Source organism: Rhamphochromis longiceps, linkage group LG19 (genome assembly GCF_057381845.1).
Source record: "Rhamphochromis longiceps isolate RC_006_pf linkage group LG19, R_longiceps_female_GT1.1, whole genome shotgun sequence".
NCBI lineage: Eukaryota > Metazoa > Chordata > Actinopteri > Cichliformes > Cichlidae > Rhamphochromis > Rhamphochromis longiceps.
Genome location: NC_140575.1, coordinates 29520696 through 29534755, shown reverse-complemented (window position 1 = coordinate 29534755; position 14060 = coordinate 29520696). Strand labels below are relative to the sequence as shown.

At 42.2% G+C, this 14060-nt stretch overlaps 1 long non-coding RNA gene across 1 annotated transcript; it reads right to left on the bottom strand.

Moving 5' to 3' along the window:
- Positions 1–230: 230 nt before the first annotated feature.
- On the bottom strand, positions 231–10630 carry LOC146647025 (uncharacterized). The gene is made up of 5 exons (XR_014908787.1): positions 10216–10630; positions 6510–6586; positions 4482–4515; positions 4178–4332; positions 231–2376 (listed from the first exon to the last, which is right to left on the bottom strand). It is a non-coding gene; the product is annotated as an uncharacterized LOC146647025 (long non-coding RNA).
- Between the last annotated feature and the right edge of the window lie 3430 nt (positions 10631–14060).

Here is a 14060-nt window from a genome sequence, read left to right as displayed (position 1 = left end):
CTGGAGCTTAAACATCTCAACTGCTGCTCAGTGGAACTCAGGACTTGGAAAAAAACGTGTTAACATCAATCACAGAAATCCACCTGCTTCGAAGAGGAACGAAACAAAGGGAATGTGTCACGGTCCGCTGTGGCAGACCGTGTGGAGAGTGTGTGGAGGACTCAGGTGCAGACACAGGCGAGGACACAAAACTCAGTTCGAACGAAAAGCGAGCCTTTATTGTGGCTGATGATACGGAGTGCAAACAAGGCAGAAGCGCAGTGACAAGACAAAACTAAACTATAACCAAACTGGGAAACTGATGCTATGATAAACTATGAAGACACAGAAAACCATAACTATGAATACAAAGACTGGCTGTGAAAACATGGAGGGTGGGAACACAGACGACGCGACACAGACTGTATGAAACACAGAGACTAAATATACATGAGGGATGATCAGGGGAACTGGCCACACATGGGAGCACAGCTGACACACATGAACCTAACGACAGGAGAAGTGAAACTAAATACCCTGACATTGAATACAGACTTTCAAAGTAAAACAGGAAACATGGAGATTAGACATGACATGAACTAAACATAACCACGCAGACGTGACGCATGAACCAGGGAGACTTAGTACAGGGGAAGATGACATAAACAACTAAGGAACAAAGGACTAAACAGCAATCTCAAAATAAACTAGATGAGCTAAACTAGGGCACAAATGAATACAAAAGATACATAAAACTCAAACACTGGGTTGCTCGACCCAGGACCATGACAGAATGACGTGATGCCCAAGAGGACTGAAAGGCATCGGAAGTTTAAGATGTCACCATATCTACACAGCTGCAATGTTTTACTTTATTTCTTTCTTTGATCCCACTGGGAGCCGTGAAACTAATGGAGTTTTTGTTACATACAAACACTTTTCTAGCTGTTTGGGCTCAGCTCACTCCTAATTTTCTCACAGCACTGTATCCATGTTTGAAATAACCAAAGACCTGGTAAGTTTGGAGAGTCGAGCACTGCTCGCTGAACTCACATGCACGCAAAAAGCTGTTTTCTTATCAGCATGTATTTTTTATTCAAAGTATTCGAGAGCCATTTTCCTGCACAAACGCCAAACCGTGCTTAGAGCTGAAAGCTGCGCCCGTGAGGAAAGTTTTGGCTTTGTGGGGCGGTTTGATCTGTCTGGGGAAAACGGTCCTCAAGATTCCAGTTAGAGCATTCACACGTATTCCAGCAAATTCCAGTATCTTACTTTGAAAGGGTTTGTCCTAATTCTCTTTCATATTACATATACTATCTAAACCTCAGTAATAACAGTGTGAGGGGAAGCTGCACAATGACCCTCTTCCACTATTGTAAACTTGTTAGCTGTCAAACTAAAAATGAGAAGAAAAAAAAAATGAACAGGTAAAGGCTACAGCCATTATGATTTCCACACTACGTGAACACAATACAGAAAAAACAAAACAGTATGTAAATTATATACTATACATGCATAATGTGAGTCGGGGGGGAGGGCTGCTTTTTTGTGAAAAGATGAGAAAATAAATACAAAAGAAACGATCGCAGAGGTGGATCTTCACTATGTGAGTTAATATGATGCGTTACTGCTGGCAGGCTTTGTTACACACGACTTGGTTTGCCTTTAAAAAGGAAATATCGTAAATGGACGTGTACGAGCCCATGTTGAGTATGTTTGCATATACAGGTACAGTCACTTAAAGGCTACATTAATCAGACCAGCTGACTGATGAGCGTGAGGCTTTCTGTAGTCTACAAAATATTGTTGGCAGTTGTCGAAGGAGGTGAAGGTAATAAAACGCTGAGACCAGACAAGTTGGTCTGAGTGGCTGGGAGCTGAACATTCAGCTTTCAAATCCTCCCAATGTGTTGCAGCACCTTATGTGTCCAGCAGGGGGTAGTCTCACATTAGGGCATGACGAAAAGACTAATGATTACAGCTTTGGCCATCTCCAGTTACATGAAGTCCTCATGCTGTTCTCCATCGTCGTCTAGTGTGGTGAGAATTTACCTTCTTTTTTTAATTATATTTTTTGCCTGTAGCAGACTGAATTTGAATCTTTAATTCCCAACAGCCAAGAACTGAGGTGCAGACAAATCTTCAGGCAGAAGTAGGGATGATCCACGTCAGTCCCATATGTTTTACTGCATGTCCCGCAGGGCTGACGGAGAACGTATGAATCGGACGCCTTTGAGACTCTTAAACACACACACATACACACAAGGATTCCTCTGATGACAGAAATGCTGCTGACACTTGACGTAAGTGAGGGGGAGTCATCATCATTTCTTGTTGGCTATCCTCCTCTTCCTGGTGGCCAGCATGTCGTAGAAAGGATCCCTGATGATGCTTGCTCTGTGGAGGACAGGAAGGAACAGATTTAACAACGACAACACCTATTTTTAATATCAGCAAAACTGCTTCTATCTAGTCTGTCTGTGTCAGCCCTGCGACAGGCTGATGGTTTTTCCGGGATGTACCCTGCCTCTCACCCCATGACAGCTGGGGAAGGCTACAGCCCCTCCCATCACCTTGAACTGGATATCTCTATCCTATCCATCCTGTTTTGTCTGTATAGTTGAAATAAATCACCCATCTACAAGTTCATCAGCACCAAAATCTGGCACTTACACTGAACGCTGTTCTTCACACACACACACACACACACTCGCTGAGCTAGAAATCTGTGCGACTGATAATTGTGTATCTTAGTTCAGTGGAAGTCAAATATTGAGTAACAGAATTTTAGGATGGAGCAGACATGCTGCAAGCTCATGAGCTTTTAAGTTGATGTGCATTTTTTCTTCTCCAATATTTCAGTGAGGTAGTTGCTAACTTTGCGTGCATTAAGCACTGCTGTGCTGTGAAGGTGAGAGACTGAACCAAAATGAGCTGCGGGCTGTAAAGTCAACACAAGCTAAAAAAAGCTCCAACACGTCACGAAGCAAAGTGGTACTGTGGGTGAAAGTGCGAATCATGTGGGTTTGTCACAATGAGCATCTTTCACCTCGCACATGTGATACGGAGCTGCCATAAAATTGTAAAAATTACAACTTCAAGTTTTTCCATTAACGCAGCTGCTCGTCAACCACGGCGTATTTAACTTGGACTTCTATAGCGGAGTCACAGATCGCTGATGGGAATAACGCTGAGTAATTAGCCGCTTTCCCACCACCATGACGGCTGACGTGTGCAAGTGCAGAACAGTTTCTACAACAGCAGTTTCCAGCCTTGCAGGTTGAATCAGGGCCGGACAGTGTGTGTGTGTGTGTGTGTGTGTCTGTGTATAGTCGCGTGCTTGTGTGAAATCTGCTGACCACAGGACAGTCTGCCGCCCCGGAGTGTGGTTGCGGCAGCACAGCTCTGCCCTGCTGAGTCTAATGTGTAATCATTCCACTGCCAAAGTGACAGGAGGAGACTTCATGATGTGCAGCCACGACAAGCCAGCAGTCCCCCCCCCCATGTGAAATTTTCTAAACCAAGAAAATTAGCAGTTTTCAGTCTATTTAACCATACCCCAGGCCATGCTCACCAAAATAAGATTCCAGTAACTCACCCTTAAACCTTCCCCACTTTCATCAAACATCTCTCCACACCAAGGGCTTTTAAATCTCATCAGGGCACGGGGAAGATTCAGCAGTACAATTTTTCGCCTGATATTGATCGCACTGAAACAGAGCCGATCATAACCAGCATGCTCGAAAGTTACCCAGTGGGTCCAATTTGCAGCAGCACCTCCACTCCTCTCTGTGTTTAACAAGTGTTTGGATGGGAATGCATTAAAACTGTCATTATGTTTTTAAGTGTACAGCAGTGCGCCGAGTCTGAGCAGGTGTGTGTGTGTTTCCCCCCCCCCTTTCTTGTTGCGCGCTAATCAAAGGCAAGTGTGCTTATCCAGCAGAGCAGACATCACCTCCGAGTGTTATCTGCATGGAAGTGTGAGAAAATGAGTCAGTTAGTCACCAGCCTGCGTGTGTGTGTGTACTCAAGCCTCAAGCATAGTTATGATTAAGCTCGCAGCTCCGTGTATGTGTGTGCGCGTTTGGGCTTCTCACAGTCAAGGTCAGACATGAGAAAGTCCCACATGGGAGCAGGCAGGCGTTGGCTAAGTGCCCTCTCAGTGTAAATGGATCCACACTAACGCAGCGTCTCTTACTTGATGGATTTGATCCACTCTTCTTTCTCCTCCGGGGTGGGGGCAGATATCCTGTACACTACGTGGTTTCCCTCGACGACGCGTCCATCCGCCTCCGTTTTGCAGGCCTTGATTACCTGACCTTTATGGTTGGGGTTGTAGAGCTCAAAGCAGTTCTAAAGAAAAATCATGAAACTGTTGATTTACATGATGAAAGAATCCGAGAACACATTGTTTGTGTGTTTTGGATTTTTTTGGCAGTGCAAAGGTATTTAAATTTAAATGAGAGGAGGATTTATTCGCAGGGACAGGAGGTGTTTCTTACAGGTTTTCTCGGCTCATCCACGAGGCTCTTTATCCTGAAGAGAGACAGAAAAACAGTCCTCAGTATCACTTATTCATTTGCATGCACATCATTTTACCACCACATAAAATGAAGACAATAATCATATCTATGTGCAAATGAAGTCACAGTGACAAAAGATCCGCCTGGATCATTGTCACATCACCTGTGACACCTTTAGCCTTATGCTGTAGCAGCTAGCATGGCTGCCATGACCCAGTCACAGACTGTATATAAAAGATGGATGTAGCCTCCAATTTTTAAAAAGTAGTCTGGACAGAAACTAACTATTTGCTAACCTGATTTATGAATTCAATAAACACCGTTCCGGTGAGTTTATGGTCTCAGTTGCATGTTTCAGGTATGATTGATATAATATGATGTTATTCTATAAATTACGGAACCATCATGGTAAAATAGATGATAAAGCAGGGCATGATGAGATGTGATTGACAAGATGCTTCTGGACGAGTGTTTCTGAGCCAGATCCTCCCAAAAATGACAAAAACCAAAATGTGATTTTTATTTTTTTTTAATTATCCATCTTTCATATACAGGCTATGCTGGCTGTCTTGTTTGTTGGTGGGACAGAATATGATTCATTAAAAAAAAACAAAACAAGAATTTGTAAAAAACGTAATTGCAAACAACCTTCACACTTTTATCATCACTGGTAATATTGAAGACATTTAGTATTTTTTGTTTTCTAGCGTGGAGTTTTACAGTTTCAAATAACAAGACCTCAAAAATATGTGTGTCACAAAAATTTCCCAGAGTTTTTGATGCAACACATTTGCTATTTAGTTGCCATTTTTAACCTTTATGTTAAGTCTGAATGCATCTAAGTAAAAATCAAGGTTCGATTAAAGCACTTTGAAGGTTTTTAATTCATCCTGGTCACCCAAAGGAGATGTAACCCGACTCTCTCCATCCCCCCATTGTGTCTGCGGGGCCAGATGTGTGTGTGTGTGTGTTGTGAGAGCTCTTGAGGAACAGCCCCATGTCCTGCTTGTCATCTTCCTTCTAATAAGGTGGCAAAGCGTGGGGGGGGAGGAAATGTCCTGGGAGAGCTGCTCACAGCTGGCTCTGCGTATGCCCCCCACCACAGAAGGCGTTTGTATGTGCTGAGGGATTCATGGTCGTGGGCTTGAGGGAGACACTTGGCTTATCCGGTCGTTAAGTCTGACGTCACTAGCCGTGTCTGGGTCTAAACTCCGCTGCAGGTCCATATATCAAACGATCACTATGGCATTACTGAGAGTTGAAAAACTGTCTAAAGTCTTTCATCTTTAATAAAATGATCAGCGTTCTGCTCTACCAGGTGTAACAATTGAGTTTAGCATCCAGGCATCCATGAAAACGGAATTTATGACATTTAACGGAGTTAGAAGTTAGCAGGAAGTTAGCTCGCTAGCTTCTATCTAAATACAATATAGCATGTCCTGACTGCAGGGTTTTGGAAACAAATTAAAACGTACAGCTCTGCTATCACTTCCAACATAAATGAAGACAGAAAACTAAAAAGCAGTGACGTTTGTAGGGTTACTGAAGTTTGGCTAGCTGGTATATAATGATGTGCTACGTGACCGCTAGCGACACAGCTATGTTAGGATAATATAAACAAGCTAACTATTTTCCCACTGGATAAAAGTTAACGTGAGTGTTCTCGGTGGTCAGGAACAAATGTAATCGCATGGCAGGATGCTGTAAAAGGACCAAACTTCAGCCAGGAGAACAACTGAGATAATCCATCCACAATACGAGGTTAGTCATTCATATACTGCTGCATGGGCTGGGCTGTAGTTACATCCTAAGGTTTTAAAAACTGAGCTTAAATAAATGATTAGCGGTAATAAAAGCCGAGGGAGGTCAACAGTGATCACTGACTGTTTTAGGAGCTTTTTGAGATCAAATAGAAGAAAAGCACACCTTCACCATTGTGCACCATGAAATGGTCAAATTCTGTCCTGACACACACACACACGTGCACACACCAAATTGCCTACTTACTGTTGTGTATTCAAAGTAATAGAGGCAGTTGTCAGTCAGAATAAACCACCTCCTCTTCCACGTCTTCACTCGGCCACCTGCGAGGGAGAAACAAACAGCGTATGACGGTAAACTGAAAAGGTGAATCTGTTCGTGTATGTGGAAGCTAACCTGCTTTGTTCCACATCTGGTTCTAATCAACATTTCCCAGCATTATAAGACCGAATCAGACCCTTATCCCTCAATCCCTTGGGACCGATGCCTGCAAGGGCAATGGTCTGGAGGGGAATGAAGGTGTTTCTCCTCCAGGAGGAATCACAGACACATACGAACACATACATGCGACAGCTAAGAGAAGCAGCGCCCTGACCCGATTTGAGAAAAGCCTGACACTTTTTAAATAGAAAGCAGCAGGAAAAAAATAAATAATGGCCTGTGATTGTTGCAGTGACAGTCTTGGAAACATTTTAATGCATCCATCTGCTTGCGCTTGTCCTTTTCAGGGTCGCGGGGGAGCGCTGGAGCCTATCCCAGCTGTCATAGGGTGACATTTTAATGCATTAATGCAAAATATAAGGAATTCCCCACAATCTGTCCATCTAGCTGTGTCATTGAAGAAAAAATGGATTATTGGGAACATGATAAACAATTTATCTATGTAATCAAAAAATAAAAACTTAATGGGACTTATGTCAACATATAATCTTCATAATAACTTGTTTGCTGACTGGATGAAATGTGCACAAAGCAGCTGTCACTGATGTAAATAAATAACGTAATGCTTATGTGACTCAGATTATCATCCTAACACCCAGTATGATTTATTGGACTAGTTAACGAAATAGAAGTTTTACTCTGCTGCAGTCCAGGGAACCACATGTACACTTAATATACAGAGCTATCATCAGTTTGTTTTGTTTACAGAAAGCTCAAATAAATGTAGTTTTTATGAAAATTTGTTGCTATGATTAAACTTTAAGAGTTTGAGTTGGTGGATGAATGGATGGGCTGGAGCCAATCCCAGCTGCCATAGGGCACGAGGCAGGTACAACCTGGACAGATCGCCAGCCTGTCGCAGAGCTAACACAGAGAGACAGACAACTGTTTGCACACATTGACAACAATAGGAAATTTAGTATTAACCTAACCCACTTGCATGTCCAAAGAGACACACACACACACACACACACACACACACACACACACACACACACACACACACACACACACACACACACACACACACACACAAAGGCCTCGGCCAGATGGCCTAGACCAGGGGTATTAAACTAACATTTGAGGAGGTCCAGTTGGAGAAAATCTTCTCAAGCAGAGGTCCGGGACATCATAATGTCTAACTTACGTTATGATTGTGATAGAGAAGCAACCTTTTTTTTTTTTAAATTTATATCTGAACTTTTGAACAATAGACTTTCAAATCAATGAAAATACAAGTTAAAAACATTTCAACAAAATGTATTGTTAACACTGAAACACACAGTAGGCCTACATTAGATATAGGGCTGCTGTTTAAAATGAATTAGAGAAAATAAATAAACTGGCTAAATTGTGCATCTTAAAACAAAGTGCTTAATTTCAGAAAAAAAAGTTTCCCTTTTTCTTTACATTTTACATCTCGACTTAACAGTCTCAATACATTTTCAACAGATAACATCAAAACATTTTAACAATTTTACAGTTTCTCTTTCTTTCACCCCCTTATATTCCACGTCCCCACTTTCTGTTGTTCAGTGAGAGAATTGAGCTTTAGTTTGCTCTACTAGGATTTTAAATCTGGGCTGGAATGGTGTCAGGGCCATTCTCATACACATGTGTAGGTGCTCATTGGTGAGCCTGGAACGATATTTAGTTTTTATTATGTTCATTGTGGAGAAAGCTGCCTCACAGCTGTATGTGGAGCCAAACATGGTCAAGATGTACAGGGCTACTTTCCTCAGATTTGGGAAAGCTGTCTCAGAGACCATTTGGGGCCAGAAAGTGGCAGGTTCAGTTCTTCCAAACTGCTCTTTCAGGGCCACATCTGCTTGGAGATCAATCAGTTGCATTTGAAGAGGCCCAGCATTTGCCCACTTGAAGTGCTGTGTGACTTCCTTTGAGAACCCTCTGACATCAGTGATGGCAAATGGGTTCTTTATGAACATTGTGAGCTGCTGTCCAAAGCTGAAGCTATCAAAACGTTTGCTGAAGTTTTCAATCAGCTTATCAACAAAGTCAACAAAAGAGGACACATCTCTCTGTCCCTGAACCTGTTCCTTCACTGTTGGGAAGTGTGCATAGTCTCCTTGCAGGTCTTCTTTGAACACTTCAAGTTTCCTCTGAAAGCAGCAGACAGCTGTCATCAGTTCACAAATTGTCCTTCCCGTGCAGGGAAGAGGTAGAGAGCATGAGATGACCCGTTCAGCTAATCGGTATGAATCACGATGATTCCTGGCATCTACAAACAATTGACGTTCTATTGACGAGTAATTTGGCCTAACCTTTTGGGTGACTTGCTGATATTTTCATGGCTGTTATATAATTTTATGCTTCCTTTCAGTGAAGTTGCAGAAAGGATTCCAATGGTTGTGTGCAGGTTTTGAAGCTAATGCTACAGCTGATATTGGGCCAGCTTATACAGCTTTTTTTGGTATGGAAAAGGGCTCTCGTAAGAACGAGCTTAGCTGTGTCCTTTGTGCCTTCTCAGTAGCCACAAGAGGAATAATACAGCCAATCCCCACGCAGAATGAGCCAGATCATTGACCTCTGACTTAACTTCGAATAAGATAATCCATCACATCACATTGCTTATACACTTATTTTCCCATTTACAGCTATGATACAACAACACAATTATATGAGCAGGTCAGCATGTTCAAGGGCCTGTTGTGCTAAGGAGATAATGGCAGCCAGTGTCAGAACGAGGGCGCTCGGTGATGAATTGAGCGGAGGAATGAAGACAAAGTGTTACCTTCCTCCTAATACAGAGATTTAAAGAGGGCGCAGCCATCACAGAGCAAAATGGAATAGCAGAACGAAGAGTGAAACAGAGGTCAGAGAGAGGGAGGGAGGAACCAAAACATGGGAGGAAAAAAAAGAGAGATAAAAAACACCATGGCAGGAAGATGAAGAGAGAAAATGCAGAGATTACTATAAAATGAGAAGAGAATAGTAGACAAAACAAAGAGGAGAGGTCACAAGCTGATGGATAAAGACAAAAACAGACATGCTGCAGGTGCACCACAAATTTCCTTTGAAACCTTTTGCCAAGGCCAACTTAGTTTTGCCTAGCTCTTTGTTTCCTTGTGATCTCACTTGCCTGACAACCAAGTCTCCCCTGTGTTTGAAGCTCATGCTGCCCGCAAATCTGTCTCGCACCATCATGCTTCCACCTTCAGCACGATCAACCCCAGCCCTCTACATTTGCTATTATTTTGCTTCTCCAAGGTTTTAATTATTCTGGAGTGAATCTGGTGAAATATTTAATCGAGTCAGTCTACCCTAGGTGCTTAACATTTATTCTTGCATGCTCGCATGCGACAGCGGTAACAGGCAAACGTCATTCGTTGGTCATAGGCACCATTTTTGTAGTTTTTTGTGGCACCTCACTATGTGATGTCTATCACAAATTTATGTTAATCTATTAACAAAAATACAGCACACGTTTGCAACTAACATGAACCACCATGGTGAAGGTTAATTTTACACCTCTGAGGCGCCCCATACATACCGAGCTTTAAGAGCCAGCCTTCCCTGTCGGGGTTGAAGAAGGTGTGCGTCAGATCGTTCCCGTCGTCTAAATAAAATAAATGTCACCGCACAGCCAGGAAACTACCCGTCAGCTTGCTGGTCCGTAACTACGCTTCTCTGCGCCGTGTCAGCCAGCGTGCTAGCTAGCAAGTAGGCAAGCTAGCTAGCCGCACAAAATGCTAGCACAGTTCGATAGCTACGTTTAGTAGCGGTTTTAGATACGGGCGGTTGCCCGGGACGGCATCACGGGCATCGGTTAAAAAAAAAAAAATTGCTCGTACTCATGCTGCCCCGACGTCAGCCAGCGCATATTGGGAATGGCATAGGCACCGATCGGTTTTCTATCGCCCATTTGCTGGGAGTAAGGGCGCCCTTCGTTTGTGAGGTGCACCTGCTGCTTGCGGCGCAGAGAGAAGAGGGCGGGGCGGCGGGGGATTCTCTGACCGGCTGGAGCAGCATCTAATAACCAACTCGCAAAATAAAACAAAATAAACACAAACCAACAAACACGAAAACACCAGACATTATAATACAGACTTATAATTTGCACCAATGTTTTTTCGAAATTCTATACACGAAAAGTGAGCGCGAGAGCTCTCGGTGCGCCTGCTTGCTGCTGAAGTCAAAGTAAACTTTATTGTCATCTCCGCTACAGTCCAGTATATAGAGACGAGACGACGAAGCTCCAGTTACAGCAGTGCAAGTAAACAAACAACATATATAAGAAGAGTAAGAAAATAAATGTACACTTTAGGACTCGGGATAAAGGGATCAATAACAATTTAAAATTTACAGTTTGATGATTTAAAGTCTCACCCCGTCGAAAGGGGAGGGGGGCCGGCTGCTTCCAAATAGAGCGCATTTCATTCATAATGATGTAAATCCAAGCCCGTTATGTAGTCATGATTTGAATCCTGGGTTGTGTGAAATCCCAGAAATACACCTTAGACAAAGTGAATCTGTGAACTAAGGTGTCGGTGTGTTAGATCATGTTGTGGTGATCCTTGGGTTGAGGGATGGGTGTTCATACTGCAGTGCAAAATTAAAACCAATGGAAGATGGACAAGAAAAGTTCAAAGCCATCAGGTCCTCAGTTTAGAAAAAAGAGAAAAGAAGAGGAGGAGAAACGAGCAAAAGATACAGGTAAGCAGATGTGTGATTGGATAATGGCAGGACATCCTGAAACAATCAGAATCAGAATACTTTATTAATCCCTAAGGAAATTATGTGCATTACAGTTGCTCCAAGAAGAAATGGTAAAAATAGTAACAGTAACGGACTAAACTCCAAACAATACATTATGTTACAGATTTTAATATTAATTAGTCAGTGTCAATTGTTGATTTGTCCTGTTCTCATTGTATGACGAATTATGATGGCTGTTTGGTAGCCGTTTGCGTACCATGCATACTCTCTCTCTCACTTCATATATATGTGTGTGTGTGTGTACAACAGCTTTATGTTAATGTACAATCCTTAATATGTTTTATCTGTGTGTGTGTGTGTGTGGGGGGGGGGGGGGGGGGGGCAGAGGGAGTGTTCGCCCAGGGCGCCAAATAGGCTAGGACTGCCACTGCTTCCAGTGACAACATTGACATCTCAGCTGCCTGTCTTTTTGTCGGTGCCACTGTATCCAAACTACATATCAGAGCAGGTGTCACTACCACAGGTGTCACTTAATTCAAGAGTGTCCCTTTCACTCTTGAATTAAGCTTCCACTCCTTTGTCTTTATGAAGACGTCCTTGCAGCATTCCCAAAATCCATTGCAATGTCCATCCTCCTCTTGTGTCAGGAACGAAGATCCTCTGTTATTTATATTTAGCAGTTAAATAAAGGCTTGATTTAATGCAGTGTTCTCAGGTCTTCCTTTTCCTTTCTGTATTTTCCATTTGAAGTCATGACTCTGGTCGATTTCTGTGTGCTGTAGCAGTATCGCCTCTTGATTCAAGTGTCCATATCTTTTGCCACAAATCCTTCGCTGTCTTTCTTACCAACAACTTACCATAAACTTTTCAACAGTTTCCTCATTACCTTTATAAACTTTAGCTTAAGGCTGCCTTCCACACCATCATCGGCAAGGAATCCCACAGAACAGCAGATTAACTACTATATACACACACTCCCTCATGACTACTCCCTCCATTTTTAGATCCATCAGTAAATACCGACATGATTAAAATAATTCTTCTTTACATAACTGGAATTCTTTCGTTTTTTCTTCTTCTTTGTTCTTGCTTTACCAACCGACTTATTGGTGCATTAGCGCCGCCTGCTGGATAGAATTTAAATTCAAATTTTATCCAAATTCAAATTTTATTTGTCACGTACACAGTCATACACAGTACGATATGTAGTGAAATGCTTGGACAACTGCTCGTGACCTAAAGAAAACAAAAAAGGAAAAGGCTATGAATAAGATAGGAAATAATAATTTATAATAAAATAATTTAATATAAAAATAAAAGATTTCTGGGTTAATCTGCTTGGGGTCCCCAAATGTTCCATTCAGCCTGTTTTGCCATACTTTTCCAGAATTACGTTGACAGAATTTAAAACAAACAAGCAAACAAACTACACTGATTAAGGACTTATATTCATTTATCTATTTTATTCAGTATTAGCATAGCCTCCATAAGTAAGAGAACTCCGAGACACAAATTCCTTGGGGGCTGTGTCAGGAAGGGCATCTGGCAAGAAAATCTGCCAAATCAAACATGTGGAACTACCTGCTGTGGTGACATCTGGTGAAGGGAGCAGCTGAAAATAGCTCTAAATGAGCATAAACTTTCTCTGCTCAGTAGTCTGCTTATGCTTCCATCTGTTAACCCATGCCTTCTGCAGAGAAAGCATTAACAATGCACACCAACATCAGCTCAACACCACCTTGACAATGAGTGCAAGTAAACTACTGTAATCACTGTTTATGAGAGTAAAACACTGAGATTTTATTACTAAGCACATGCAGGTTTTTTGTGATGAAGATTTTTTCGTGTGCATGAATGAGCTGATTTTCCAAACTGTATCTTTAATCCCCCCTTAACTTTAGAAAAAACACTAATTTAACCCCTAACCTCATGTCCTGAGGTATGTATCAACTTCCAATGTGATGATGAGCAAAGACTTTCTCCTTCAGACTAGCACACAGGTGTGGTTCATCCAACAAGATCATAGAGCCATGCCCAGAGACCATCAAAGTATTAATTATTTCTAGGGCTACAGTAAAGTGGAGGTGGCCTCCGATGTGGCATAGGGGTGTGGTAAAGAGGTCCACATCAGGGCTGCTTGTAAATCGACTGAAGCAGAACCACCAAGGCCCAGAGGCTGAAGATGTTGCACAACAGCAGAAGGCAGTGCAGACAAAATGCACAGTACAGTTTTCGCTAACATAATTCAGAATTTCTTACAGCAACATTTCGGTATGTAGGATTATTAAAGGTGGCCAGAGTTGAGCCGCCAAGTGGTCAAATCCTGACCAATGGATGGCTTTGGAAAATGAAAAAAGTGGAAATGAAAGGAAGGCCTCCTCACAAGTATAATTTGTGTCTCATTTTAAAATAACCCCAACATGCTCATTATTTATAAAATACAGTATCATTTGAGTTGTTTTTCTTTCCTTTTCAAATAAAACCAAATGTAGTCAGACAGTAATACTCAATAAAACAAAAACAGCAACCCTTACTCACAGGGGGACACCACAACCCCACATGTTTGAGTTTTACTCCAGATGTCCTTCCTGAAACAAGCCCAAAAGGACTGTTGTATCCAGCATTGAACTAGGGAGCTTTTGCACATCAGGCATGTGTGTATACCACTAAACTACAGAG